This window comes from Anas platyrhynchos, chromosome 3, assembly GCF_047663525.1.
Source record: "Anas platyrhynchos isolate ZD024472 breed Pekin duck chromosome 3, IASCAAS_PekinDuck_T2T, whole genome shotgun sequence".
NCBI lineage: Eukaryota > Metazoa > Chordata > Aves > Anseriformes > Anatidae > Anas > Anas platyrhynchos.
In genome coordinates, this window is record NC_092589.1 from 8,525,565 (window position 1) to 8,552,407 (window position 26,843).

The following is a 26,843-nucleotide window of genomic DNA, read 5'->3' on the forward strand; positions in this document are numbered from 1 at the left end:
TGATAATGAAATGGTGTTTTATTGTCAAAGCTGTAAAATCAAATGCCAAAATGAAAATATGGTGTCCACCTTCTACACAGATCAGCTTCTACCACTGTCTTTTATTCTGCTGCTCCAAAGCAGCAGGTAAACTGGCCCAGAAATCATGGCTCAAATAGGCAACCTAAAACTGACCTTCTGCCTTTTTTTTTCCAAGCAAGAACTTCGCACCAAAATCGTTATCAAGCCAGAGCACTTGTGTACAAATGAGTCTCCTCCTGTCTCTGAATCAATCAACTTTTGAGCAGCAGTGATGACATCAAAACACAGAAAAGATGACCAGCTTATTCATTCCTCTTGTAGCAACACAGGCAGAATTCCTAACACTGCTCCAAGGGCGTTAGAAAGGAAACAAAACTTACATTGATTTTTCAGGGAGACAATGATCCAGAAACAACAACCTCTTGAGCAAGATTTTTAAGTGGAAAAATATTTCACTCACCACAAGAAGCTTCCAAAATTTGATCCCACTACTTTCCATCCCTCTCTGCTAGAAAATGCATCTCCCCTGAAAATTGCACGGGCCCAGTGTTGTAGCAAATTGCACAGCACCCCAGGATCTGGGCTCCTAGGGTGGAGGCTGCAAGAATCCATTTAGGAAACAAGAAATCCATTCTTAATGACTACAGGAATGTGAAGAGCAGAACAAGATTAGCGTGTGTTTACGCTGACTTGATTCACACTAAAATCACAACAAAATTGATACTTCTTTACACTCAAGCCATTTATTTTATGGTAATGCATCAAAATGAAGTAGTAATGTTTGAAGGCCCGTTATATTACTAGGGTGTCATAAAGAGCCACTAAGGCATGAGATATGCACATAAGCAAGTGAGAGCAAAATCCCCACAAGTGCCTACTTCTATTTTGGTTGTGTATATGTAAGAACAGATAAAACCTTCAGGGCTGAATAAAAACTGTGGTCAGCAGACAGCCATCCTGCCTGGTTGGTTGTTTTGCTGAGGGCTTTTTTTGGATGGGAAAGCAGCTGAGGTGCCTGGGTGCTTTAAGAATTGTAGAGTGATCTTGATCTGTGTGTGAGAATTTAGAGCAGAACTGGAGAAAACTCGAGTTTCAGCAAAGCTGTTAGAAAGGTGAGATGTTCAGCAAAGAAAAATGTAGTATTTATAGACTTAAGACTCATGGAGCTACTTTAGAAAGTATGTTAAAACCCTACAAGTCATGCTTTTTTTTTTTTTGAGAACTAAGTGTCATAACTCAAGTAGGGTTTCCTTTGAATCTCTTGGAGGAGGATAACGAATACATTTGCTTAAAGAATTAATCACAAAAATCACTCGAGTAAAAGACTGAGTGGAACCATTCCATCCAGAGCTGTCTTTGGCTTTCAGAACTTGCCCCCCATCCAGTACGAGTTTCAGCAGCTGCTACAACTGAAGAGGCAGGCACACCATCAGCACTTGGCATAAGACTGCCGGAAGGTGCAGAGAGAGACAACTAATGGCCGTGCCTAGTCCCAGGGGGAAAATGCTGGGCTGGAAATCCAGCCTTACCTCACCAGATGCGCTAAGCCTGCGGGGACCAGAGCTTCTCCTCTTGCAGGAAGTAATTACACCAGATATTTGATAACTAAGTTTACTCCCAAGAGATGCAGGCAGGGCAGCGCACACAGTTCAGACAGAAAGCCCTTCAGACCAGGGATACATCCCACCTCCCACCAATTTATGCCAGTCTAGGCCTGCTGCTTTGCAGCACAAAGTTTAACCTAGAGGGACTCAAGGCAGATTAGTTTTTTTGTTTGTCTGTTTGTTTGTTTTACATGCTTCATCCTATCTACGGCTGTAAAGTAAATTATTCAGCTTTATCCACACAGTCCCTCATCTGCTTCAGTACTACCCAGCTCATTAAGAGACCAATACTTTCCTCGTGCTCTCTTTTTGTTTGGCGCCTGCTCTGTTCCCCTCATCCTTTCCCACATGTCAATCAAAATTAGAGCCCCCCGCCTCTGATTTGCGCTGTGGGAATTTTTTTTAACAAACGGGAACACTTATGACTAGGAAGGAACAAAGAACATGTGTTTCTATGAAGCCATATATTCTAATCTGAGTAATGAGAGGAAAGCCACAGAAAATAAACAGTTTGGTGATTTCTTATTGAAGTCACTGGAAGTTTGCTCATGTAGCATGAAACCACCCACCAGGAAACTCCCCAGTGAAGTAACAGATCCAGTGCAATGACAGAGCTGCCACGCACATACCCTAACATTGACTCTACCCGATGTTAAGTTGGGTGACTGGAACAGAAGGAGGAAAGCTTTCTTTCCTGAGAAGCCAGTGGAGAAAGCACTGGCAATCTGCATTTGACCATTTTCTAAGTGGTATTTTTTAATTACTTATTATTCCTCTTAAATTGAAGCTATACCTCTTTTGCTTAGCAACTCTGATCTGTCTTATGTGGTCTCCAGCTGAAACCAGGGCTCCTCTCTGGTATGTCATCAAAAGCAATGAAAATGCTGCAGACGTCAACACAGCACTGAGGTAAAGGAGCTGGAGCAGGTGCCAGAAATAAACTATCCACTGCAACTTGCAGCTTGCGAGGAACAGAATAAATGGGTCCACAACAGCTTATCCCGGTATCAACATAAGACTTATCCTACAGCATCCTGTACTGACTGTCCTGAGGATATTTGCAGCAAAAGCCCCAAGCACATCCCAGCTAAACAGAATGGGATAGGCACAGAAAAAAGTGAAGCAATCTGCTCGTTTCCCCAGAGGTCATACATGGATTCAGGAGCTAAGACATCAGTGTGCTCCGTCACCTAGTGAAGTACCACTCAGCTGTGGTTGAAGCAGAATTAGCATTCACTCCAGTAGTGAGGATGTCTTACACAGGTTTGAAGGCCATATTCATCAACATATTCTCTCCCCCTAGGGAATACCATGTTTGACTGGGTTGCTAGATGTGTTAGGAAAGATCTGTGAACTCCAAAGTGTTTTGTTACTACATTTCAGCACAGTTCTTACATTAACATGTAGCAAAGTTTGCCTGCAGGTTCTCCATTCTTCTGTTTGCACAACAAGGAGCTAAGCTGCAGGCACACGAACCAAGGCTCACAACAGTACATTTTGTCTGAGCAGGGTGCTATGGCTCAATATGACACAAGTGAACATGCAATCTGAGAAGAAAAAAACCACCTTCCTACATTACACAAGCACCATTACTTTGCAGAACATCTGATATAAAGGAAACTCAGGCATGTACTAGGTTACAATGCTAGGCACTACAATGTGAACTCTTGGTTTCTTACCATACTCAGGGAAATGACAGAAGCTCTCTCATTATACTCACGTTCCCTTATTTCCTACCCAAGTGCTTCAGAAACTATGTCATAGCAGAACTGCAGGATGGAGTAAAGAGGCATCCAGACACACTTGGGTGAGTGACAGGGCTGTTTTAGATATAATGTGGTTGCACATAAGAATCACATAAGATAAATATGAATTATAGGATAATTAAGGTTGGAAGGGGCATCAGACCAATCCTGTATTCAAAGCAAGCTGCTTTTAATCTAATTTTACAAGGGTTATCCTTGGTGTTTCTGTGGATCTGCTGCAATGTATCCAATAGAAGCTGTTCTGTACCTTTACTCACCTCAGAGAAGCATTTAGAATGTGTAAATGACATCCGTGACCATCCATTTACTTTGACACAACCTGTGTGCTTCTGCTACTAGAAACTCTTATGAAAGGAATGATTTTGTTCACACATGTTCATTCAAAAAGAAGTGTAATTAGTATTTCTTTGAATGCACCCTCCTCACAACAACATCCTCAAGCCTTTTACTAGAACTATCATTTTTTTCTACCTTGAGTCAAATTACCTGATCATCCACAAAATAAAATGTCAACAGCCTTAGGAAGAAAAATCACACAACCCATGTCAGAAGCACAATTCTGGGAACTCTTGCATAAAATGTATCCATCCTGCATCCAGCACACTGAAGTGTTTATTTACCCTTTTTCTGTACAAATAAAGCCTGAGAACACATGGTCTTTTATAACTAACTGTTATACCTCTATACGTATTCCTGACAACAACCTGTGCCTACTGAAATGAGGCTGACTCGGAAGTTGGGATGGCACATCTCTGACAAACATCTTACACAATTTTGCCCCTGAATATTCTCAGCCCTATAAAGGAATGACTGATGTCAAACAGATTGAGGTTTACTACTGCTCTGGCAACCATTACTAAATAACAGAATCACAGAATCACAGAATTTCTAGGTTGGAAGAGACCTCAAGATCATCAAGTCCAACCTCTGACTTAACACTAACAGTCCCCACTAAACCATATCCCTAAGCTCTACATCTAAACGTCTTTTAAAGACCTCCAGGGATGGTGACTCCACCACTTCTCTGGGCAGCCCATTCCAATTTCTAACAACCCTTTCGGTAAAGAAGTTCTTCCTAACATCTAACCTAAACCTCCCCTGGCGCAACTTAAGCCCATTCCCCCTCGTCCTGTCACCAGGCACGTGGGAGAACAGGCCAACCCCCACCTCTCTACAGCCTCCTTTAAGGTACCTGTAGAGAGCAATAAGGTCGCCCCTGAGCCTCCTCTTCTCCAGGCTGAACAAGCCCAGCTCCCTCAGCCGCTCCTCGTAGGACTTGTTCTCCAGGCCCCTCACCAGCTTCGTCGCCCTTCTCTGGACCCGCTCAAGCACCTCAATGTCCTTCTTGTAGCGAGGGGCCCAAAACTGAACACAGTACTCAAGGTGCGGCCTCACAAGAGCCGAGTACAGGGGGACGATCACCTCCCTAGCCCTGCTGGTCACACTGTTTCTGATACAAGCCAGGATGCCGTTGGCCTTCTTGGCCACCTGAGCACACTGCTGGCTCATATTCAGCCGACTGTCCACCATCACTCCCAGGTCCTTCTCTGCCTGGCAGCTCTCCAACCACTCCTCTCCCAGCCTGTAGCTCTGCTTGGGGTTATTGCACCCCAGGTGCAGGACCCGGCACTTGGCCTTGTTGAACTTCATGCAGTTGACCTCAGCCCATCGGTGCAGCCTATCCAGATCCTCCTGCAGAGCCTTCCTACCCTCAAACAGATCGACACACGCACCTAGCTTGGTGTCATCTGCAAACTTACTGAGGGTGCACTCAATGCCCTCGTCCAGATCATTGATGAAGATATTAAAGAGGACCGGCCCCAGCACTGAGCCCTGGGGGACACCACTAGTGACCGGCCTCCAACTGGACTTGACTCCATTTACCACAACTCTTTTGTCCCTGCACAGCCTTGCAACATCCTTATAGTCCTCCCTAGTGGCCTGCCCACTTTTCCAAAGATTATAAACCCTCTTTTTTCTCCTTATCTCAAGCCACAATTCTCTGTTGAGCCAGGCCGGTCTTCTCCCCCGCTGGCTCGTCTTTGGGCACATGGGGACAGACCACTCCTGCGCCATTAAGATTTCCCTCTTGAAGAGTGCCCAGCCTTCCTGGACCCCTCTGCCCTTCAGAACCGCCTCCCAAGGGACTCCACCAACCAGTGTCCTGAGCAGCTCAAAGTCAGCCCTCCGGAAGTCCAATACAACGGTTTTACTGGTCCCCTTCCTGGCCTCACCAAGAATAGTGAACTCCACCATTTTGTAGTCACTCTGCCCAAGACAGCTCCCGACAATCACATCCTCCACCAGTCCTTCTCTGTTTGTGAAGAGAAGGTCTAGCGGGGTGCCACCCCTGGTAGGCTCACTAATCAGCTGCGTCAGGAAGCTATCTTCCACGCTCTCCAGAAACCTCCTAGACTGCTTTCTCTGGGCTGTGTTGTGCTTCCAGGATATGTCAGGGAAGTTGAAGTCCCCCACGAGTACAAGCACTGAAGATTTTGCAACTTCTGTCAGCTGCCTGTAGAACTCCTCATCTGCCTAACTAGAGGAAAAACACCTGTTCCAGGACATTCCAGCACCCTATGTAAAGAATACTCATATTTTCAGAAGCCTCAAGTAGAAGAAAAGTAGTAAGTATTTTGGACTAGAGAACTGGAGAATAATTTTTGTTGTTGAGATTTCAGTTTTATAGAGCAGTGTTAGCATATCATTGAATCCCATCATTACTCATTAGACATCATGTTTGCACTCTTCACAGGATATATTTAAATACACTTAAGGGTGCAATAAATGATTAGTTTATAATTAATATAAAAATGCTCTTACCTTCTTGCCAGGAAACATGCCAACAGGTATTCAAACACGCAAAGTATTTTGTTTTGGTGCTCCCCACAACTGATTCTTGAGTGACTGCTTGGCTTTTGATGTTTGCTACGGACCTGCCTTCAGCTGCGTTGCTCGTTCCAGTTTCTGCTATAACTTCACATGCACGCGGCAATAACTCAGCAATGCTGATTTTAAAATAATAGGTTGCCTTTTCCAGCAGTTTTTCCTGTAAAGACACAACAGAAATATCAAACTGGTGAGTTGTACTGCTGTCACTTAGACAGTGGAGGTGTTACTGAGAAGTATTACGCCAATAATGAATGTGTACAGTGGAAAAATGCATGTCAGAAACTGACTTAAGGGTCTACTGTGGCATCGCTACTAATTGGCACCTATCTGTATGTAATTATATGATCATGCAGCATACTTGAATGATAATGGAAAAAAAGAAGATTTACAGGAAAAAACAGACTTGTAATTGGGATTGTGCAGTATATGTGGGGGCTGCATTAAAGTTTGCCATTTCCCATTCACAAGTTTCACAAGCCTATCATTAAAAAAAAAAAAAAAAAAAGTAATTTCCAAATTGTGTAACAGTTGATTAAAATTGGTTCCTGCACTTCCCAAGCAGGGTTGCAGAAGCTGCAATATTCTTCTATTTGAGAACTGTTACATTCAGAAATGGCAAAGCTAGCCTCTTTTTGGCTTCATCACCTGGTGGAAAAAAAGACGGTTCCTCAGTCCCTGCAATACTTCTTTCCCTGACATTCTTTGACATTACTGAGCCTGCAGAAGCATGTTTGCACTGACCTTAAGGGGTCTTAAGTGATCTGCCTCCAGCAACAAGGTGCAGGTTACAGCTGCGCTGTTCACACGTTCAGAGCTATGGGGAAGCATACAGTCCATACCTGACTCGCCCTTAACGGCTGTCCACCCGGCTTGGGCATGCAGAGAGGCTGGAAAAGCATGCCAGCTCAGCAGGGAGTTAATCCTCACTGATGAGCAAGTGTGTTTCCACACCGAGTGCTACTCAGTTTGCAAAAATGCCATCTAGTTTTTTAATGCCCATGAAAGAACTTAAAAAAAAAAAAAAAAAAAAAAAAAAGCAAAACCCCAAACCAGAATACCTAAGCTGACACTTCAGACTTCATTATTTTTATTATTTTTTCAGAATTTATTAAACCCAGACACCCCTGCCAAATGGTGCCAGGCACCCACGTCAAGAGGCTCCTGGTGGGGCACCCAGGCTGCTGCTGTGCCCCATTACTGTCCTGTCCTGAAGCTGTACCCCAGAAACCACCAGTCCTCCTGCCTCTGGGGTACCGCTCCTGTTCTGAGGGGTTTTCTCACACTGTAGCAGCTATTTAATGAAAATAAATAAAACTATAAGCTCACACAGCCTGCTTCTGCCAGAGAAAGAGGAGTGAAAAAAGGGGGTTGCCTTTCTTCAGAACAACCCTCTAAATGATCAGGACTGGTCTCAGAGTAGTTGTAATGGTGGCTCAATAGTTCAAAAGAAAGGTCAGGCCTGTGTCTTTTCTGTTCATGACTTTATTCAGTTTTTTATTGTTTGGGGGGGATTTCTTTTTTATACCATTTACGGATGCCACAGAAAGACTTTACGAAAAGAGCAGGATCCCCCCAGCCTTTTCCCTTTTGTAGTAACATGTTTATCTAGTTATAAGTCAGACTTCTCCTGTGCAAAGAACCCCAGGCTGTCGAAATCCCTGCAAATGTCTTAATACAAGTGTATGTTGAGAAAAGAAACTACTTTGAACATGTGTTTTATTTCCTGGGTTCCAAATTTTCCGTGCCTTCTCCCACTTCCTATCATCCATCTTGTGTCTAAAACAGTGGTGGCTGAGCAGAGGGCACAAGCTGTCTTTGTCTAAGTGCAGAAGATGCATGGTCCTACAGTTCGTGTGCATTTCATAGTCATGAATTGTGGAGAAGACAAAAACTTCAATAAAAATGAGCTTAAATCTTGTTAGAATCATTCTAGGGTACATTTCTGTCACAATGATAAAAAGGTATTAATTGCAGCCAAAGAAACTGCACTGTATCCTTCACGGTAGCAGGACGTTCAGAGTGAAAACAACAGAAATAGCACAATAAGGACAATAAAGCACACACACCGTTATCATCTTATTCATTCCGAAGGGTAATACGTTCAGCCCAAAGTGTTCAGCCCACTGTTGTATGCAAGCACCCTGTAAAACCAGCTGAAAGCTTGGGATAAACTCCTTTGAATCTATCCTCGTTAATGGAGAAATAAGGCAGCAGCAAGAGAAAAACAGCGGAAATAGCAATAAAGATATTGCCTGTGGGTACCAAAAAATCACTTTTTTAAATGATAATTTTCTTAATGATTAGTAAGGTACCAACGGTTACATCATGCCACTGAACTTTCCTAGCAGAGGAAAGCCCTGAGAGTTTCCTCAGGGCTGGGAATTCTTTCTTGAAATACTATCATCTTAACTAAGAAAGAAATTGGTTTTCAAGACAAAAGTGTATAGCATGGCAGCCCGTGCTGCTTGGAAATCACTCGTTTCTGAACAGCAAGGCCTGAAATTTCTCATCTGTCAGACAACGTCAGGGTTAACAGATGGAGGAGGGTCCTCTCCCCCAAGGTAAAAATAATAATAATAATAATAATAAAGCATAGGAAACTCAGTAACTCCTGTCCCCCACATTAAGCAGCTAGCTCTTCCTCCACACACGTGCCTGCAAAACCTACACAAATGCCGAACACACAGAACAGGCTGCCTTTATCTGGCACACACACAATTTTAAGGCTGTCTGCATCTGAGCAGCTGATTATGTGAAAACTTGAGCTGCTCTTCTGCCTGCATAGCTAAACAGATCATCTCCCCCAACTGACAAAACACTCGAGTTATAGTTATTCATACCCATGCCCTTCATGACAATCTCAAGTAATCAAAAGCAATCAGATCATCACAAAAGCTCAGGCTGGGCAGACATGAAGTGTTGAAATGCAGCCTCCCTGGGAAAACAAAGTCACGTTACTAGATGATTAAATGCTCATTTTTGATTGTCTAATAGTTGGGGATATTTCTAAAGACTTTCCTCTCTTTCTTGCATCCTCTCTACCCTTAGTCCCTCTCCTTGAATCCAGTTCTCAGCCTACATATCTGGCTCCAGGCCTCATAGCTCAGCCCCAGCAACATCTGAGGATATTAGAAATCCCACCTTGTTTCCTATCACCTTTTCAGCAAGGAAGAATATGTCACAAACTGATCCTTGCCAATGCAGCAATGGGTGCAGAGCTTCTCTGGCCTTTGCCAGGCCCCTGAGATGACTGGATTTCCCCTCTGCTCCTCTGCTGGGTCTCTGCTGCTACAGCACCCAGCTCTGTACAAAGCCTTTCATACAGCAGGTTTTTCTGAAGCCTTTCCTACGTTAGGTTTGAAAGTTGCCCCATCTCCTTAGAACCATGAGACACATACAGCAGCCACAGCCTGGACTATTTGCTCTCATTACAATGGGAATGAATAGTGCTGTGTAATTTACAACTGTGCAAACAACAGCATGATAACTGCCCAGTAGTGTTGGTATCGAGATGTTGTTAGAGTCAAACTGCTAGGAAGCTCTTGCATTCCGCTGCAAATTAGTATGATCCACGAGCTGCATTCCCAGCAGGTAGGAAAAGCACAGGCTTTGAATAGAAAACATCAATACAATGAAAAAAATCGAGTGTTTTGTGGAGTGGAAGCGGGATGTTCAGAGTGTAGCCTGAACTTTTCAAGTTGCTGCCAATGTTCTTTGTTAGTACCAAGAGGAAATGAATATTCAAGTGCCTTTGAGGCAGTCCCACTCCTTTTTAGAAATAAAAATCTTTACTTTTTGCCCCTTTCAAAGAGAGACTGCATCCATTGCGGTGACCAGCAAGCCCAGCAAAAGCCTGCCAAGAGCTGAGCACAGGAGGGCATGCTGCCATTCCGGATCAATTCGCTATCAGGGCTGCTGCTCAGCACGTCTCGGGGGGCTCATCAGCCCTGACAAAATGTGCCAAAACGCAATCTGTTCAGGTCTGGTAGGCGGCAACAGCACTGCACCTCATCTCTTGGTGTGTGTACGCTGTAGATTAGCTCAAGTGAAACATCGGAAAGGTTATTTTACAGCTGTGGGGGCAGATAAGAGTACAGGAGCAGTTAGGAGATGACCGTGAAGAAACATCTTGCTCACTGCTCTAGTAAGAGTTAGTGAAGATGTTCCATTCATTTTGAATGTTTTCTGTAGGAAAACAAGTTCTCCCCCACCAATATACAACATCTACATGGACTAAAAGGGAAGCTTTGCGGCAGGTGGTCGACTGCTGAAACAACACTAAAAATTCTGAATTGCGGTGCCCATTGTGGCTCTCTTCCTCCTAACAGCACTGCTGCCCTCACAAATTGCAAGTTTTCTACTAGCACCATCTCATAATATCATCAGCAGTAATTGAACTAAGAAGCATAGTTACTGAAGTCTAGATTGGCAAGGATATTTTTAAGCAGGCCATTTCCAGATTGGATTTCCATCTCTTGCAGACGCTGTTCTTGAGACACAGCCACATCCTATAAACTCACGGTTAAATCCACAGAGCCTAGCAGAAAATAGGGATTGCCAGTGAATCACGTGCCCTGAAACATCAGTGATCTTAAACCACAAGATTATTTTTTTTTCCCATGAATTTCTTATCCCTTCAAATTCAAACCCAGGCAAAAATCTGTAGGGCTTCCCATGCATAGGCACAAGCAATCCAGTTCAGTCAGCTTCAAAGATTATCATGATTATAAGCGAGCAGAACAAGTGGATGGGAAAATATAGGCTTGTGTCCAGACAAATAATAGATAAGGAAACAAAACAAGTTCTTCTCATTTTCATGAGTTTTGTGACAAAACTAGTATTTTGGAACATCAACTGTTTGCATGCTCTGGTCAGTCAAGTGGAAAAGGCTTATGAGAGGCTCACTGTATTTGACTCCGTGTAGGGCACTGTGCAGCTGCATCACCTCGCAATCACCCACGTCCTTCCTTGGCCAGGATGTTGGGATCCTTGGGTTCCCACTGCAGGGCATGTCAGCTGAGCACAGGCACAGCCTGCAGGGGACGCGAGAGCTGCAGCTGCGTCCTGCCCTAGGACACAGGGGCTGTTCTGCTGACTGCACGGGGGGGCAGAATTTCTATCACACTGTGCTATGCTGTGCCTACGTCCAGCTGTGAGACAGTCCCATCTGTGCATCCTTTAAAAATCTGCTTTTCTTCTCATGTGGAAAATTTTAAGTACTACCAAGGATGCTAACATAAATAGCCCTTCTGTAGACAGACTGTCTGCAGTTTTACTTCACCTGTAGCTTGCAGCTGAAGCATTACAGTAGCCACAGAACTGCTTTTCTGCAGCATTGGTCTATGAGAGAGTTATTGGCAACACAAGTACTAGTGAAAAGTGATGTTCTGTAACCCAGCTTCATTTCTAATATATCCCAGTCACTGTTTTCTAAAGAAACCAAAAAGGTAAACTCGGAACAGACCTCTTGCTGGTGTGCAACAACTGCAATATCCAGTGCTGTCAGTTGATGTCTCCATCTGAATAAAATCCCCTTCAGGCATGGCCTCCTGTCACCAGGCTGTGAAGTGAGTGGTGAGGAAGCTCATTTGGCTTTCTGCACTTGCATCTCTTCAGCACTCAGCGCTGAGACAGACTGCTTCTATGCAGTGTGATACAGATGGTGTCAACTGCAAGGGAGAGTTAAAAGCAAAAAGCTCGAAGATGCAAAAATATGCAGAAGGACCGCAAAACTGGCAGAAGAGCAGCAAGAGCGGGAAGGAAGAGATACACCAACATTTTGGCAATGAAGAGAAGCGTATGTCAATTACTTAACAGGGAAAGTGAGCAAACGCATAATACAAAGAAAGCTGAAGTCACAAACATACTGGCCATAAAATACTGTCCAGCCACCCTTAGGAAGCCATGCTGAAGAACACATAAGGAAAACAGGTATTAACATGTCTGCTTATTTCAGAGCTAGCAAATATAAAAGTAGGTGAGATGTTTTCAGTACACTGCTACAGTGTTTGAAATGACTTTAGTGTGCCAGAAATCCTTCGCCTTTCAGCCAGATGTAATCAAGCTTAGTGAACTTTCCAGCTGGTAGCCAGTCTTCTGTAGCTACAAAGGAAATTGAGGGATGCCCTTGCCTTCAATGATCAGCAGACGCATAAATAAGAGCTTCTGACATGCTGACCCTTACAAGCATCAGGAAATCTGGAGGGTACCTTAGGGCTCCCCATGATTTTCCAGTAACTCCCAGCTATTCTTTCCTGCTCCTCCCTGCATCTCACAGTAGACAGAAGAAACAGACTTTCAGTCCTGATAAATCCATCTGGTGGTGGAAAGCCAAGTTAAAAACCTAATCAGTGGCTTCAAATTCCTCTTGCCAAGAAAATTGATGTTCAGAAGGGAGGGAAATTGTAATGTGAGCTTGCCTGAAGTGCAAGTAGTAACTCACAACGCTGCAAATGAGATGATACATATCCACTGTGGGCTTGATCTTTGATTTAATTTTCAGGTAACATGGATCAGTATGCAAATTTAAACATGTGCCACCTCACCCTCTGGATTTTAATAAGGCTAAAAAGCTAAATCAAAGTGCGAGAACAGAGCAATAAAATTATTTTAATATAGATGGCATTCCTAACTGTTTGGTATTATTTTATAGCAATTTGCCAGTCACCAAGCTTCAACAAAAGACATTTTTGAAAATGGCAAATTTAATAACAGCTTCTCACATCACATCTGAGGAGAATAAGATATTCTTCAGTTATTGCTACTCTTCTCACCACACTCATGCAGAATTAAAGAAAAGCAGTTTTCAATTGTGAAGAGATGGCACGATAGGCTATGCTTTGAAACAAAATGTTATTGCCTAGTGTTACTGCCTGTTGAAGTCATTTTTGCTTTTTAAATTGTAAATCCACTTAAAAGCAGAGTTCAGCGAACATTCAAGCTGCCAGGCAGCAGTAGTACAGACAGGTTTTCTTCTGATGCTTGCAAAGCTCATCATTAATAGACATGCTGTCATAGCATTAAAGTTGTGTTTAAATGCTCTCTTTCAATGAGATCTGTTTACTACTAAGGAATACAAACCCTCCGAGTTTACAACGTTGTTGCCATTTACAGTATTTCAGGTAATTGAAATCCGGGAGTTTCTGAAAAGTGAGATTTATTCAGAGAAAGGTCAGAACAGTAATAACAAAGCTTAGCTGCTCTGAATACATATACCTGCCTTCACAAAGATGCTAAATCATGAGCAGCTATCACACATCTGTATTGGATGCCCCACTGAGGCACATACTGAGATTTAGATAGAGCCAACCATCTATTTCTGAGGTGGTCAGTAGGTGTTTACTCAGAAATGCTGACGATTTTTCTGCAAATAGCACAGCAGCCAATGCAATACAATGCATATACAAAGAACATTCAAAGACAATTAAGTTTCTCCAGTATCATAACTGCTTGTTATAAATCAAGACAAGGTTGTCACTCCTCTTGGATCAAGGTTAATCTCTTCATAACCATTAAATTCAAGCACATGCGTCATCAAAGATCTATTTTACAGCTTTTCACTCCAATAATCTGTAGCAATATCAGCTGAGCAGGGAGCAGCAAGACATTTCATATTATAGAAGTGGGAAAGCAAGAAAGGACCCACTCCCATTATCTGTGGTTTTCATGCTGTATTACTCTGGTCTTTTTTGCCATACAGGAGTAAGAGCAATAGGAATTATTTAGCAAGACATAGCAGGGTAAAGCTATAAAAACATGGAAAAAAAAAAAGGTAGAAACTGGTACTCTAATGTGTTTGGTTTCCCTTTGACCCTCCTCCCCCAGCAAATTATCAGAGACTCTTTTGGCACAGCAACCCAAGTCTTAACCTATCTCCTCATAAGCGTAGATAAAACATTACGAAGGTGAGCTTTAGTATTCCCAAATGCTGGAAATGAGTGAATGCTGAATCCCCGCCTATACTCGCTTGTTAACAAGATGAAATTTTATTTTAGGACATACCTGGCCTTACTAAGGAATAGGTGTCTAACTAAAAGATAGCAGGTTTTCCAGGGAACAACCCTGAACCGCAGAAAAATCAGAACCCTATTCTGCTGTTCACATTTCCAGAAATAACATTAACAAAACTGGGAGAAAGTAAAAGCCACATGTTTTGTTAAGAATAGAGAGACTACTAGGTAGCTTTGCAAATACAACAAATCAATAATGGCTTTACGCCACCTGAAGATTTGCCCCTGTTCCTCTACAATAAAGATATATCCTGAGTGTCTAACAGGCTGCCAGCAACCTGCCAGGCAGTTTGTGAGAGCACTGTAAAACCATCCTAGCTCAGAAATCTAAGGAAAACCAAGGATTAGCAGAAGATAAATGCTAACTTGAAAACTGTTTCCTCCCCAAAGAGAATTGCTCTAAGGCGTATTAATCTAGGCTAAGTGCATTTACTGACCCACTGGCATTTGCTGCCAAAAACAGCTGGATTTGAAGTGTTAAGCCTCAGCTTTGATTAACTACACAGTAATCTACAATGGCAGCTCTAAAACACAGAACAGACTTATCTTCACAAGGAGAAAGAAAGCAAAATGTTTCCTCTCATTAACTTTTGAAAAAAAAAGAAAAAAGCTAATTGGAGAGGCAGCAGATACACAGATCAAATTAACAGAGAGAAGGGACAGTGACATTAGTCTTTTTTTGCAGTGGGAGCAAACAGTGTAAATTTTAGACAAATTGTCCTGCTTCAGTGTTACCAGAGATATTTTTGGTGTCCAAAATAAAACTCACAGCAGTGGCACATTTAGCTTATACAGTACATTAACGAAGGAAAAGCTGATTAGCTTATCTTACATTTAATGAAATTCACAAGATCCTCCAAGATCCTCCCTGCATGAAATGGCTCCGCTGATGGTGCAAACACTCCCTGGGAGCACTCAGGGGGCTGCAGAACGAACAAAATAATGGACCCTCAGCACCAGGCTCCACCAAATTGACATGTACCATTCCAAACAATCCACTAAATCATGTTCAGAATAGACTGTAGGCAATTTCAGTGAATTAGAAGTTCAATGAGTTATTCCACTGAAATATATTTCCCCAAGCAGCATTTTCAGGGATTACAGCCACCAACCTTCGTTACAAAAGGTGCAGTTCCCTGGCAGTAAGTCCCTCGCACCTGCTGAGGGAGGTGACTGAGGCTTTTTGTGAAGACCCACACCGGCACCTCACGCTTCAGATGGGATGAAGGTTAAGCCTCTTAAATTCACACAGAAAAACACCATCACACTTAAACGTCCCACACGCTGCCTCATCTCCCACGGCCGAAGGGCTGGGAGTTTCCTCGCAGGGGTGCAGTGAATGCAGGGACCCCGGACAGAGCTGAGGGAGGGTGCCCCTGGCACCCAGGTGAGCGCACACAAAAGCACGCGTGGCTTTGGCGTGGCAGGGAAGGCTTCTGCTCTCAGGGAGGCTCTGACTCTGTTTCTCCCCCTTCTGGCAGAAAACACTGCATGTGCAGGATTTGGAACTACAGCTTTAACCAGACTCGATGCTTTGTGTACAGCCCATAGGGAAGGACTGGAGCTGTACAGGAGCAGGTAGCCCACGTACCTGGTTTGCTTTTTGTGGCAGCTTTTCTGATCCTAGGACAAAACATCTCCCTGTTAAGAAGCTCTGCTGGCGTTTCAGTCTAGAGGAGATTGACATTGGCTCCAGAGGACTCCCTCAGGCATTTTTTCCGCATGCACAGCTTCTCAATGCATAATTTCCCTGGCATGCCTCTACCACCCAGCCAGTTGTGTGCTCATGGCACCGTCACAATGCAACCATACTTACCCGAAAGGACAAATGCAACAAAAGGCCATCCATCATTTAATGCAGCTGTGCAGCTGGGACCAAAGCCATCAGGTCTGAGTACTGAGGGAATGCCTGCCCTGCCCCTGTACAGACTGGATCACAAAACACTTAGTGGTCCTTCCACCCACAGCCCTGCTAACTGAGCCAGGCGTACTGCTGGGCAACTGGACTGAACTGACAGCAGTCCCATGGAGCTTTAAAACAGATCGCCTCCAATGGCTTTTCTTTTGTAGCCTGAGGGAGCATCCAGGCAAACCAGGCTCCCAGGCCAGGTAGGGAACAATACCAAACCACAAATACAGGCAAAGACAACTACTACTCTGTCTACCTGAAACAAGTGGCAACTGGCTTGAACTACTCACTGTCAAGTCAGGCAATGTGAGGAGAAGCCTTGCCGACGAGGCATAACAAATGGCCACGTTATCTGCCAAGGTTTAACATTAAATGCATCCATACACAAGCCAACAGCGAGGCAGGGAAGAGAGCAGCAAGCTTTTCATCCAGGAGGAAGGGACACAGCAGCAGAGCCAGGTGCCGGTAAGAATAAGTGAGTCCTGCCTGCGACATGGTCAGCATAAGGCAGACAGGTGTCTGAACAGCATGGAAAACACTTCATGGAAAGAAACATGCTATCAAAAGAGAATAAATCTTACTTGCTGATTATCTCCATTTTCTTTAACCTGCATCAAGTCTTCTGAATTGGCATTTATGCCTGCCTTAACCTCTTTCAGGTAAAAAGAAAATCTGAACCTTCTTTTCGAAAACAGGCAAATGGAGATAAAGTCCTCAGCATACCAAACACTCCCCTTACTCCCATAGCCCCACACCAAGCTTTTCAATACAGCAAGCGTGCCTACAACATTCCTTATCACTACTGCATACTCAGGATCACCGTGTGTTCATTCCATCATCTGCAGTACGGAGGATAATAGAGGTTGGAAATGAGTAAAGTAATTCAAAAGAATAACATACTGGTGAGATTTTAAATATCAGGTCTATCAACACTACCTTAATTTTACAGGGTGCATACAACGGCATTATAAAAACCTCTCTGCCCTCAGGAAGGAGTGCAACTTGCTTTAACTCTATAGCATCATGGATGTACTTAATCTTTCCTGAGAGCGTTGGAATGATTCTATAAATTTCCTTTCTTATCTTGCAAATTAATTCAGAGCTGCAAATATGGCTCTGGAGGCTGATTCCCCCTATGTCTGCATTCTGTTTAATTATGTTCAAGAAAAAGCAGCAGCTGAGGACAGAAGGCTGCTGCTCTGCCAGGGTAGTGCTCGCCATCATTGGAAATGGGAGTAAATGCACTGCAGATGCGAGGACACTGGGGATCTGTCTGTTGCTGCAAAGTGCCCCTAAGAATCTACCAGAGAGGGCACTGCAAGCGGAACTGCAGCCCCCTATGCTCTGGTCTCGACATATTTCCAAGTCTTGGAATAACTCCTGGAGAAAAGCCAAACACTGATAGGTTCCCCCAAATGGTTGCTCTGACATTCTGGAGCTGGGGAACAACCACATGACCAGAGCAAAAGCTACAATCAGCCGCTTGGCGCCGTGCCACCAGCCATAAGCATGATTGATACTACATTTGGTTCCATTAGGTACAGTCCCTATCAGCACCTTAGGAACAAAATCTCTTTTCTGAGTGCCATTTTCAAGGTCACCTTTGTAGCGCACCAAGAGTTTTAATTGAAGACGACTTCTGTCGCGGGTTATCTGCCCCAGTGGGGTTCCGAGACTTCAGCCTGAACTGTATTCTGTCTCCATTTATAAGCTGCATTGAAGTTTCCATTGTCCACATTTATCTCCCATGCAGTTCACTTGCTGACAAGTCACCCTTTGAGATTAATAATGCTTACACAATTTTCTCTTTCTGCTCTTTGATTTTTGCTTCCTTTGTCAATTGAAGAGCTTTCAAAAAGCCACTTTCTTGGCTTTCCAATTTCTTTTATTCAGCTTTTCAAAATGGTTTCTTTATGACCTGCTCTGTTTTTTGAAAGTACAGAGCTGTTTATTTGACACCGTAAACAGATGTGGAGGCTGAATTAGATTGAGTCCTTCCTCGATCAGGACAGGGACATTCTTCCAAACTTCTTAATTTGTCCTGCTCTGCTGACATGTTTTTCAGAGCGCAGCTGTTAAATTAATAGGCAAAGTGAGATGAGTAGTTGTGGGGAATCATCCTGGAGCACCCAGATCTTTACCTGATGCAAACCTGCGTGATATGAGGGAAACCTCATGGATTCAATGCAAAAAGAGATAGCTGTGTCATGCTAAAGAGGCTTATAAAACTACCAGTTTTGAAGCTGAACAAATGCGACAGACCAGTGGTCTGGTTTCTGTGGACACTATTTTATTTGCTCTGGCAAGAAAGAGAAAACACACTGTTTCCTCACTGCCTGCATTCAGCAGCATTTATCATCCATTATACACCGGAACAGAATCTGCTCAGAGCCACCTTCAGTTCTGCATCACCACCAATCTGCACCATCAAAGATGATTGATAAAAACTGCTTCATGTCAACAATGTTTGTTGGAGCATCAGCTATGGAACCAACGATCCTGTTTAAAGCCAAATCCATTCCCCAGGAAATCTTTTCCAATACTTTACGCCACTCCTCCACTTTCACAAAGGTAGTACAGGTTTCTGAAGTCATGGAAATGCACACATTTCACTGCCAACTTTCCAAAACCTTCCTCATGCTGCCCAAGGTCAGTAACCAAGCTCTGACCCCCCCAGACAGGGATGTTTGCTACCCATGAAGCATACACACCATAGCTTAGCATCAATGGCAGATCAGCCGCCAGATGAGCCCAGCACCAAGACTACCAAACCCTGCGTGTGATGGGACCTACCACAAGGTGCAAAACTGGTCTCAAGTGGAAAGGGAACAACCACAAGATCACTTTGATAGTATCACTAAGAATGAGACCCTTGGGAGCCCCTGCAACAAACATATTAAACTAGTCACAGCCAAAAGCTGAAGTGCTCTCATGGAACATTGCTTTTGACTTAATAAACTGTTGAGTTTTTAGCTACATCTAGTGACTATTGTGAAAACGTAATATCTGTCACAATACTCCAGAGATGTACAAGTTAATCAGAATCCCAACAGAAGCAGATGACGTTCTTCGGTCTGTTCTGTCTTTTTGGTTGCTTGGCTCTAATGAAGCTTGCCTTTTACAATTACCTGTAATTTGGTTTGTGGTGCAATAGCCCTGAAGTCGCAAACTGACAGAAGCCCTTGACGGTCCAAAGTTGTTTTTAGATTAAGTTATTCTCATGGTAAAAATGGTGCTCAGTGAGTGTAAGGTTTAACATTAAGATACACACCTTCTTTAATTTCCTCCCCCCAAACATAAATAATTCCCTGTGAATACACCTTCCCTAATGGAGAAGAAAGCCCAACAGTGAATTTAGCTCTGAAATATGAAGGCACAGCATGACATTTTGTAAAGACAGCTTCTGATGGTGAGCAAAATATTAGTAGGTATAAAATTCAGAACAGAATCTGTCCCCAGCCACTAGCTTGTTTTGCTCTGTTTTCCTCGTGAGGCTGATTTTTGTTCTCTTGGCAGCCAAATTCCTCTATATCAGAGCTCTTTTGCAGACAATCAAAGTAATTTAATTCCTATATTTCAGAAAACTAGAAGAATGCTATTTTCCTGACCAGTATTTCTGGGGGGTAAAAAATGTGAAAAATAGCCTTCTGTTGAGGGTAGCACAGCAGAACAATATTCTGGATCTGTAGGTCCTTCTGTTGAATCTTCATCCCTTTGCTTTCTAATTCACATCCTCACTGTCTTCTTCAATGGCTTTGTTCAAGAAACACTGTCAAATCCTTGGCATTTGTATCGCAGCATTTCAGCAACTCACCATATTTCCAGAGGCTGAACACCATTACATCTGCAAGTATCTTGTCATTACTTCCTAATGTATTTACAGTGATTCCAGGGGCCAGTCATCACATCCGTGAATAAATCTATTTAAAGAGCTATTTCAATAGAAAAACAAACAAACAAACAAAAAACCATAATTTGAAATTCTGGACTGTGCAGTGCTTAAAGAAAACAGCTTCTGAAATTTTCCTTCCATAGTCCTTAAAAAAGCAAAAAGTTACAGAATCAACTGCAAATTGTGCAAATTCAATCTCCAGGACAGAATAATGTGTGCTGTTATCCCAGGCAAAATAACTATAGAAAAACAAGTGATGAAACATTTCTGGCTGCTGTGGTACCTAGCTATTAGAAAATAAATGTTAAATCAATTTAAATGCTAGCTCCTAGCACAAGCCGCAATTTGCTGATCCAGCAGTTTGCAGATGGATTCCTATGTTGGTCAACAGTGGTCTGATTCAGCATTTTGTCCAGCAATCAATATCTCCCTTTCTCATATTCCACCAATCCAAAAACTATATTTAAATGCTAGCCAATTCTATGTGCTGCCAAATATAACCCCATTTCACCTAAGCCACTGCTTTCTAGGCCAAATGTTCTTTCCTGAGGATAACACAGGCCAATTGTGCCCACACCAGATCAAGACTTGTCCAGCCTTACCTTACTTTGCTCCACCAACCATGGACAAATCCCTTACCATAACCCAAATATATAATGTTGAACATTACTGTTGCTGCTATTACCACCCAAAAACAAATTTATCAGGCTCAGTTACACAGTATGCCCTGAACTTGCAAACAATGAAGAATATGGGTTCCTTTCTCCAAGGGGAATGTAAACTTATTACATGTAACAGACTTAATGGGACTAAAACATACTAGAAATCTCACAGAAATGAAAATACGACTGTCTTGGTGCCTGTCATCTTCAGGTATTGAAACATTTTGCACAGGACACTGACATTATCCTCTCGTTTCACAGGTGGGAAAGCCAGGGAGCATGCAAATCAACCACAGCTACCAGTAACCAAGCCAAGAATACTTCTTCCTTAAATTCTATTCCTAAGCTCCACCTATGAGAGCCCGCAGATGATCAGAAATACAATTTTGACGGAGCCTCCATCGATTTCTGTGACCTTTACATTCTAACACTACTAGCAGAGCTAACATCCGACCTCTGCTCCCTGCCCTTGGCCAGGGATTTGATTCATATACCAAGACATACAGTGACATATTTTAGTATATTTTTTCTCTTTCTTGGGCAGTTTTTTGAATTGATTTGGGATGAATCTTTGCCTTGTGGCAAAATTACATGCCAAATTACAGCAACATCAAGTAAATGTGTTTTACTGAGCTTCCTTATACATGAGAAAAAAAACATTACTAAATCTTAATCTCAAAAATAACTGTGGATATTGCTTTCTTACCAAGCATCAAATTCTTCTGTAAGAATACTTTTTCACTTGTCTATTTTAATGCCATTCCCAAAAGCAGCATATACATGCAACTTCACATTTGCTTCTGACATAGCGTACAGCAGGACACAGACCACAAGAGATTGCTTTGAAACTAAGAGGTACACAAATCTTTCTTGAGCCTGCAGATAAGTCAGAATGAAATCCGCATTTCCAAACTACACTTCTCAAAGCAATAGTTTCAACAAAGGGGGATTTTCCAGGCAAAAACTCAAAGCCTATTCAGAACAGCACAAGATAAATCCAAAAGCAAAGCTACAACATAAATTAAGGCCCATCCAGGAGATGGGGACAGAGAAGAAATAGGAGGCAGCCACAGCTATTGCATACCTGGTGCGAGACAGGGAGATGGGCACAAGGTTGAGTTGAGACTGGGCTCTCGGGCCATGTGTAGGGGGTGCAGGTGGAGGCTCCAGGTGAGCCTGGTCAGGGCCACTGAGAGCCATTAACACCTGCAAAGCCCTGATACTGGAATGGAATCAACATTTGCAAACATGTGTGTGATTTTTGGGGTGATTTTCTGCTGTCTCTATTTTATGAGCTTAATTCAAAGATGTGACTTTTGTTTCTTTTTTTCAAACAGCACTGCTTAGAGCAGAGGCTACATTGCTAGAGCTACAAAGTGCATCTCCTTTGCCTGCCTTGAAGTGATCCCCTCAAGGTGACCAATATCACCAGCTGCTCTGAGAAATCTTGGAAATCTTGGCCTGAACAAGAGAGGAATGTGAAACACAAGCCTTGTCCCATTCATTCTTCAATTGTACCCACTAGAAGAAGGAGAAAAAGAAAACCGTGTTTAAAAGTTATGAATACCTGAATACTGAATTCAGCACCACAGCAAATCCATGCTCAATGTTTGATGAATGGTGAAGGGATGAGATTTTTCAGCCATTTGTATCGCAGCCTGACAGGCTCTATTAATTCCAATTCCACCACAATCACTGAAATGATATTTTAGGAACCGTGAGCCATCCTCACATTTAAAGTAAATTTTGACCTTTCGGGAGATAAACAGCAATGTTTGATCCAGCATTGACAACTTGTAAAAACTTATGGGAAATTCAAGGCTTGGAGGTTTTAAGCTTTATGCATTAGGTAACATAATCCCATGGAGAACATCTTACTCACTCTTGAAATCCATTGTGTTCTATTTGCCGTGCAGGAGCTGAAATACCTTTTCTTTAAGCTTTAAATCGCATCAATTTTTTAAAGACAGGTTTTGTCTCTTCCTTTGGCAGAGGAGTGAAATGGGCATTGACGGGCAGTGAGGGCTTCAATGTGGCTTCAAATATAACATTTCATAACATAAAATAATCACACCAGACTTATGATGGTACCAGAGCATCCCCAGAACACTTACACATAAAAGCCCCCTTCCACCTCCCTTCACCCCACCCAGCTCAGCAGTAACTTGTTTCCCTGCCTGTGGGACCTCAGAAGAGGTTCACCACCCCTGAGCAACTTCAGGCAATCCAGTTCCTTTGATTAATTCTTAATCTTTTCCCGATTAGATCTTTTTTTTCGATAGTTCACCTTTATGAAGCATAGAAGTGTTGTTAATGACCAACAACTTGTGTTGCCTGTGATTTTATCTGTGGAATTTGTTTGACCCTTGCCCAGCAATGCCAAGGTTCAACACATAGACAATGACCCTTAAAATGATCAAAATTACCCTAGAGCAGCTTTGCTCTAAGTTGCCCCAACTCAGAAGAAGTGGTGCAGAGGATTTTCTGCTGCTGCTGTCTCGTCAGCCATCTCCACACTCTCCCATGCTTGGTACAAATGCAGCTGAGGAGGAACGTTCATGTCACAGGAGCAGACTGGCACATTTCCACCTGACTGATGTTAGATTTTCTGACTTAATCTTTTTCGTCAGATCTACACATGAGACGGGGCTGGAGGATGCCAAGTTTCACTATAAAAAAATTATGCCCTGAAGACAAGAGGCAGTTGAGCTATTCTGGGGAGCACTGCCCCTCTGACATCCGTGGTGTAACTTGAGGCTGCTTGTCCTTAGAGGGGACAGAAGTAGGCTCCTTGCCTCCCAAAGGTCTCCTTCATGCAGTGTTTCACACCATCATGTCTGTGCCTCCCCTACTAAGTGGGCTGAAGTAAATTCAGTCACGGTCTAGTTTCCCGTGGGTTTTAGCAAATGACCTCTTAACTCAATCGGCCAAACAGAATAAAAACACAAGCAGAAAAAATGTTCCTCTCCCCAAAAAAGCAATGCAGAAAGCTCAAGAAAATCCATTTGCCCTGGCAGAAAGAACACTGCTTTATGTCCCTGTGTCCAGAGGGGAAGGGACAACTTCTCAACATTTTTCTTTCACTGTATTTATCTCTGGCTAAAGGCTGTGTCAGGTTCAACAGGGAGCTACAGACCTGGAAAACAGAGTTATCTCTGAAAGCAACAAAAGGCAGAATATTGTATTGGTAAGACAGAAACCTTTGGCGGTACGGAAATGTTTAAGGGATTGGATAGAGAAAAATCTGGTGATGATTTGAGAGAGGGTTAGTCAATTTGAAAGGAAAATGAACTTAAAAAAACCTTCGGAGTGGTGCTCAAACATCCAATCTGTCATCCTTTTCTCTTCAAAATGAACTCCCTGCAGCAAAATTACATAAATTATGAGACTGGGAAACTGTGAATTTTTTATATAGTTAAAGTGATTTTACAGGTGTGCCTCCTGGTGGCTAATGACAAAAAATTGATTAATAAATAATTTCATCTAAAAAGGCCAGCTGGGCTTATATTAAATGTCTCTTCTGGGAAAACTTCAGGCTTAAAATTCCAATTGCATTTAAATAAAATTTTGCTCGAAAGAACACTGTGGCAAAGAGCAGGCTGCCCAGCAGCAGGCCGTCCTGCTGCAGCCCCAGAGCAAGGTGTAACACATCACTGGAGTCACCTGCTCATCTCCCCTGCCTCCCCCCACAGTCACATAGGCAGCAACTCCTCCAGAGGGTACCCCACAGCAGCTAACATATGCTCTGGTTCCCAAATAGCATTACATATACTACGCCGGTCCCTGTGCATTATATGCCACAGGATGCTATTTCTCACTGTGAGCTCCTAACGATTGACTCTGGTATGGCCAGTCACCAGGCCTGTGCTCACACAGCCTCTGAACACCTGTATTTCATTTTAAAAGACTTCCAGAGATCACACTCTGGCAGATCAATCCGTGGAGCTGAGATGGCAGTTCTGGCTCAACAGCCCGTTTTTCCTGGCTCCGTTTGGCTACCCTGTGATTCTCCCTAGTCCCTGTGGAGTACCTTACAAGATGTTACCACTTCTCCAGACTTCGCTTACATTTCACTCCTTGAGGACTTGCAGTCCTGGAACTGGGGGCTGCCCCTTCCCTCATGGCTGTAGCCCCTTCCCACCTCCTGTTGCCTCTAATTTGCCCAGCCACCAGTGCCCACCTCCTTGTGACCCCAAGGCCCATCCCCTGCACGGGCAAGGAGCCACGGGCAGGCAGCAGCACGTGTCCTGCTCCGCCGCGCTCCCAGCTACCCGCACAGCAGGCAGCGCCTGCGGCATGGGCACAGCCGTCATGTCAAAACCTGGCCAGGCACCTCCTGCGATGGACTTGCCTCATCTCCAGCGAGTTTGGGAAGCACAGGCATAGCTTTCATCTCCTGTCAGCATAATCGCTTCCCCAGCGCCACTCTCCGACTTCAGAAATGCTATGGGTAGAAGGCTGATTTGACCCTGCAGTTGTGGCACCGCACTGAAGAACCACAAAAACCTTTTCAAGTCAGAAATAAGGTATGATAGCAGCTTTCTATGATTCATCCTGACACCAAGATTGTGGTTTCATGCTCTTAGCAGCTTCAAATGAAGCTGCCATTAGGCACTATTCTGTTGGACCCAAATTCATTTCAAGAGCATGCAGAAATAATCGGCACAGGTGACCTGCGGTAAGGCTTTCACAGCACGTTAATCTCGTTCTCAGATTGACACTGAACTCTTGACGGCCATTTAAATCTCAAATAGCTTGTGAGAAAAAAAAAAAAAAAAGAACTATTGCTTTCTAACGAAGCACCAAAATATGGTTCAGCCAGTAGACTGAAGGATGAGCTTTAAATACTTCGTGGCTTGCTGTGGGGCAAAGCCAGGGACATGGAGCAGAAAGGGCCCCTCTCTGCACATGTATAAAATAAACCAGACTGCATGATGCAAGCTGCTAAAGGTAAAAGTGCTTCACAGAAACATGCTCTGGTCTGTAAGTGTCTGTTTATGCTGAGATTGTAAACATAAGGAAAAGGAGAGTGTCTTTTAGGTAAAGTGGAGCTATGGGAATTGCAAAGGGAATCCCTGGAATCATTCTGCCCGACATGAAAATCCAGGGTGAAAGGACAAACTGCCAGTGACAAATATCTATGGCAAAACCACCACAATGTTCAAAAGGGGTGAAACGAAGGGGCAGGATATTGTCTGTGGCAAAAGAAAGTGATGTTCACTGAATAAAAGGCACATAAAAAGGGAGATGCTGAAGAGAATACAATTCAAAAGGCTTTGTCAGCAGAGAAAGCAGCAACAAAGGGAAGTGGTGACAATTTAGCTTGAATCTAAGACTGTAGCTGTAATGGATGAGGGTTAAATTTTTTAAGAAATTCAGCATCCAACCTCTCCCCCTTAGGCCTACAAAGAAGTCGGTAGGTTTTCCAAAGGGTGTATCTCCCACTGAAACACATCGATTAAAAAGCTGCTTCCTTTCCAAACACATTCTGCAGCCCATAGCACCCACGGAAAGCGAAGATGCATTAAGTGCATCTTTGAGAAAGATCCAAACCAAACAAGACCATCTCTGAAAATCTGAAGGAGTGACAAGCTTGACTGAGACAGAGGACATATTAAGCTCCTTTTAGATGTTTTGAAATCTGAGGGCTCCTGAATATGGGGTGTAAGTAAACCAGTTCTTGAGGAAGATGCCAAATGCAAACCTTAGATCTGGATCAGAGCTATTAAAATGAAGAATTTAAAGCAGGACCATTGAAGCTCCATCTGGTGCAGCTAACAAACTTTTAACAGTCTCCCAAGAGAAGACACGAGCTCTGCATTACAGAATTTCTACAACAACAGGCCAGGCAAGCCCCTGTCAGAAATTGCAGGGGTATATGCCCAGGAGCAGTAGTATAAATTATAGTTCTGATAACCCCTTCCAAACTGCTATTCTAGATGAGCTATATATTATTTCATACTAAAGCTGTTAGAACAATGGCTAGAGATAAAGGAAAATTGTCTTCTGCGGTTGTAAGCCCAGTCTAATAACTGTTCTTTTGAACAATGGGCATAAAGGCAGAAGCAGTAGAAAATTTCCCATTTCC

At 43.3% G+C, this 26,843-nt stretch overlaps 1 long non-coding RNA gene across 3 annotated transcripts in view; it reads right to left on the minus strand.

The window, feature by feature from the left end:
• The window catches only part of LOC110354508 (uncharacterized), a 31,264-nt gene extending 9,334 nt beyond the window's left edge, over positions 1-21,930 (minus strand). For 2 of the 3 annotated variants that reach the window (XR_002406579.4, XR_002406578.4), the window contains exons 1-2: positions 21,840-21,930; positions 6,215-6,440 (exon numbers count right to left, since the gene is read on the minus strand). This is a non-coding gene — a long non-coding RNA (uncharacterized lncRNA). Of the gene's footprint in view, positions 1-6,214; positions 6,441-15,124; positions 15,216-16,491; positions 17,193-21,839 lie in introns of those variants that run through there. The other variant, XR_011807822.1, reaches the window with a different exon arrangement.
• Between the last annotated feature and the right edge of the window lie 4,913 nt (positions 21,931-26,843).